General features: G+C 42.6%; 1 pseudogene; it reads right to left on the bottom strand.

The window, feature by feature from the left end:
- Positions 1–1886: 1886 nt before the first annotated feature.
- LOC103543391 (NEDD8-conjugating enzyme UBE2F-like) lies at positions 1887–2420 on the bottom strand (annotated as a pseudogene).
- Between the last annotated feature and the right edge of the window lie 2373 nt (positions 2421–4793).

Here is a 4793-nt window from a genome sequence, read left to right on the forward strand (position 1 = left end):
CCAGGGCATCATTTGTTCATTTACCAAACAGAATAAGCCAGACTGAAGAACAAAGCTTCCATCTGGAATCTTCTGATGGTTTAGATAGAAGGAGCTGAGTTTTCAGAGACTGGCCCAGTGTCTGGATTGAACAGGAGTTGCTCTTCTGTATGGAGAGCTGGTCTGAATCCACAAACAGGACGGACTCTCACAGCTTTAACTCTCAATTGTACACCTGGATTCAGCAAAACTGTCTGCGGCCAAAACAGGGTAATAACTAGGTTTATGAGATTTTTAAATGCTTTTCCTGCCTTGTCACATTCAGGATGTGCTCAGGGGGCAGGAGCGAGACCATCACTGAGGTGTGCACTTCCTACGGGAGCACTCCCTTCTTAGACTTTGATACTTCGGTGCATGTGCGTGTGGGCCTAATTTTGTCTTTGCGTTCTCTGCATTCTTTGTATCCTAAAATCTAGGTCACTCTTTCTCAGACTTTGGGATTTTGCAGAACAGTAAATTAAAAGAAACATGTATTTTAACAATTGGAAAACTCATAATTTGGTCATTTCAATTTTGCCAAGTAGGGATTGATAAGAAATTAACCTTTACTATCATGATCACTTTACTTTAAAAAAGGAACTTTAATAACAACCAAAAAAATATATAAAGGACATAGTCTTAGACTAAAGGGCTGTATTTTTAAAGAAACACCACAGGTAGCCTAACACCAACAGTACCTTTTTAAGAGGCAGCTGGGGCACAGCAGATAAACAAGCAGGTTCTGGGCTCACTGCTACCTAGGTTGGAATTCTTGTTCTGCTACCTACCGGCTGTGTGATCTTGGGCAAATCACTTTCCCTCTCTGAAGCTTCCTTTGCACATCTGGACCTGAAAGCAAGAGCTGATTTTTTTTTTTTTTTTTTTGAGGAAGATTAGCCCTGAGCTAACATCTGCTGCCAATCCTCCTCTTTTTGCTGAGGAAGACTGGCCCTGAGCTAACATCCATGCCCATCTTCCTTTACTTTATATGTGGGACGTCTACCCCACAGTATGGCTTGCCAAGTGGTGCCATGTCTGCACTCGGGCAGGCCCAGCAAACCTTGGGCCGCTGAGAAGCGGAACGTGCGAACTTAACTGCTGTGCCACTGGGCCAGCCACAAGCAAGAGCTGATTTTTAAAAAGCCAAATTCTTGTTGCTTTTGGACAGAATGAATAACATCTTTCATATTTTCTCTGCAATCTCTCTCTAATAGTTGCTTGACTCCACAGTAAAAATATAAAATAATGAGAATAGAAAAACATAAAGCATTCAATTGTACAAATTGTACATTTGTTTCAAAATACACTTGCATTAAATAAAATAAGGTTTTTACTAAGAGATACGTAGTAAATGATTCCATGCATTCTGGGAAACTTTACAACTTCTAGGCAGGGCCAAAATTTGAGGAAGAAGCTAAGAGAATTTGCATCTAATCACAGTTTATAGTGGGTTTCTTATCACCAATCTGCAAGTCGATTTGAACACATCATTCATATCACTTTGCAAGGAATTGATTTTGTTTGGGAAAAGGGTAAGCAAGCTCTAGCCTCAGTTTTGAGTTCATTAAAACTTCTCAAGCATTTCATCAACAACCTGTCCAGTACAGTTTCAAAAAAGTAAACATGTTAAGGTAAGCAGACAACTCTTTAGAAACTAAAACACATTTTTGTGCTGTGTTATGTTGAACTCTCCATCTGCAATGGGCAGTCATGAAGATGTCTTTCTTCAGGGCAACATGGTCCTGGGACTCAGACAATCCATTGAGGCTGAGAGGGAGCATGAGGACTGGAGAGAGGAGAGGCTACCTCTTGTTTCACGTTAGAAATTTATAACACGCACTCCATGGTCCTACAATCTTTTCTTTCTGTCATCTGCCATAACGCTTAACGAAGTCTTCAGCTTTATTCTGGAAGTCCTCCTTGTCCCACAAATGTGTTCTGTAGCTTTAATATTCAATGGATCATCACAATTCAAAAGATCAGTAAATAAAGAGTTTAACCTCCAAACGACATCCTTCAATGTTCTAGTGGGGGTCCAGCCAGTACTGTCACTTGAATGTTCTCTGGGTAAACTTAGACATATTTCACCTGTGTCAGTGATGTTGGGGTGCCAGATCCTGGTCAAGCATTCACATTGGGATGTACCATGTTGTACACAGTGGGAACTACAGTTTCAAACTGAAAATTTCCATCGTGGTAGTAACCCTCATCTGGAGTTATGGTTAACTGAAAGCAATGAAGCTTGTTTGGATCAGGAAAATGCACTTTACATGTACAGGGTAAATTAGCTTCTTTAAATAAGCAGCTTATCTTTCACAGAAACCTTCTGAGTGGAGTCAGATTGATGCCTGGGACCCTTGGAGACCATCATCCCACTTCAAGGTGCTTACCAGCATTAGCATTACTGCTACCTTTCTCCCAGGCACCTAGAGACAGGCGAGGTGGGCCTGGTTACCAACACCATGCCAGGCCTGGCAAGAGATGAGGCCACATCAAAGTTTTGCAGGCTCTTTTTCTCAGCCTTCCTCTCCCTTGCCCAAACAGAGGCTGGAGACTTACCATTCTTGTATTCTGGGCCAGTTTCAAGGTTGGAGAGGCAGTTAAGAGGGGGTGTGTGTTTTAGGAGAAGGACCCTCATCTCAGCTAGGTCTCTGGCAGGGCTTGGCAGGTCCACAGAGTTAAGCTGGATCATCCCAGATGGGAGAGGAGGGAAAGCCTCTCTTTAAGGAGATTCCCAGACACTGGTGGGTTAGAGGGGGTGACTTAATCTTGGGTTCTGGTAGAACGTTAAAAATGGTCTCCAATGGATCATGGTCTAAATGGCCACAACCTTTGGCAATTGACTTTGCCACTCCTCCCTTCAAGAAGTAGAGTCAATTTCCCTAACCTGTGAATCTAGGCTGGGCTTATGACTTGCTTTGACAGTAGAAGTAGGAGAAGTAATGTTCTGGAACTTCTGAGCACATGCCTTAAGAGGCCTTGTAGCTTCTGCTTTTGCTCAGGGATCCTAGCCACCCTGTAAAGAGGTCTTGGTCATTCTGCTAGAGAGCGAGTCCTTGTGGGGAGAATCAACGTGTCTCAACTGACATGGTGAGAGGACTTCTTGAACCTTTGAGCTCAGCCCAGCTGTGAGCTGACTGAGCTATAGGAGTGAGCCCAGTGTTTACCTCGAGGAATAGAGATGACTTGGTCTCACTTAACTCTGCCCAAATTCCTGGCCCACAGGAACATGAGCAATACAATGATTGTTCTAAGCCATTACCTTTTGGGGTAGTTTGTTATGCAGCAACAGATAACTGATACAGTGACCATGTGACTGTCTAGGCACCCTGGCTTTGGAGACCACAGTAAGTTTAGCTGGGAAGGAATGGACATCCCCAATGGAAGTGGCCCATTCTTGAAGAGACCACAGTTGTCTGGTCTAGGATCCATGATACAGACAGGGAAACGTCTATGGGGTGCCTACAAGCCCCCTGGGCTCTTGATGGGTATAGAGGCCTCCCAAAATGGTCGAGGGTGAATTTCTATCAACCATGGGAGAGATTGAATTAAGTTTAATTTGATTTTTAAAAAATTTAAAAATGTGATATTTCTTGCATCCAAGTGTTATGGAGCTTGTATCCATATAGGCTTATAGAACCCTGTTTATATATACAATGTTTATATTAAACATTCTCTTTAATTTCTTCTTTTTGCTGCAAAACTTAGCAAAAAATGTATTTTCAAGCAGTACTAGTTCACAAACAAAAGAAACCTATTCAATCTCCACTTCTGTGGCAGAAATGTCACAGTTCCCTCATCTTTTTCTTTGCTATATGAAGGGTATTTCTTTTTCATACAGTGAGATGTATATTGATATTGAAACTTACTGTCAGCAAACCAGGTCAGAGAGAAGAGGAGGCATTGGAGGGAATTGTGTTATTGTTTTCCTTTCCTGTCCCCTATTCATTGTGCTTCTGAACTCTGAACACAGAAGCGTCGAGAGTGGGCTGATCCTTAAGTAGGAATTCATGATAAATTTGCCAGAGTCTTTTAGATTTATTCAATATTCTAACAATGTATCTGGTGCTTGTCATGCCTACTTCCTTTGAAACGTTTCAGAGTAAATCAAATCATATACCTCTCTGCTCAGAACCCTCCAATAGCTTCCTACTTAGAGTAAAATCCAGTCTTTTCCATGGTGGGGTAGTGAGAATAATAGCCTCCCAAGGGGACCAAATCCTTATCTCCAGAACCTTTGAAAATGTTACCCTGCATGCAAATAGAGACTTCGCAGATGTGATTAAGGCAGGGATCTTGAGATGGGAGGTTATTCTAGATGACCGGGTGGGCCCAATGTAATCACGAGAGTCCTTACAAGAGACAGAAGGAAACAGGAGAGTTAGAGAAGGAAATGTCACAATAGAAGCAGAGATGAGAGAGAGAGTGTGAACTGAGGGAGATTTGAAGATGCTCTGATGCTGGCTTTGAAGATAGAGGAGAACGGGCCGTGGGTCAAGGAATGCAGGCAGCCTCTAGAAGCTGGAAAAGGACATAGATTCTTTCCCCTAAAGCACCCAGAAGGAATGCCAACAGCCCTACCAACATCTTGATTTTAGCACAGTAAAACCCATTTCAGACTTCCGACCTCCAGAACGGTAAGATAATGAAATTTGTGTGGTCTTGAACCAGTATGTTTGTGGTTATTTGTTACAGCATCAACAGGAAATGGATACATATGGTCTGCACGACCGTATGTAGTCTGTTTCCCTGTCCTGTCCGCCACATCTCTGACT

Source organism: Equus przewalskii, chromosome 1 (assembly GCF_037783145.1).
Source record: "Equus przewalskii isolate Varuska chromosome 1, EquPr2, whole genome shotgun sequence".
Taxonomy (NCBI): domain Eukaryota; kingdom Metazoa; phylum Chordata; class Mammalia; order Perissodactyla; family Equidae; genus Equus; species Equus przewalskii.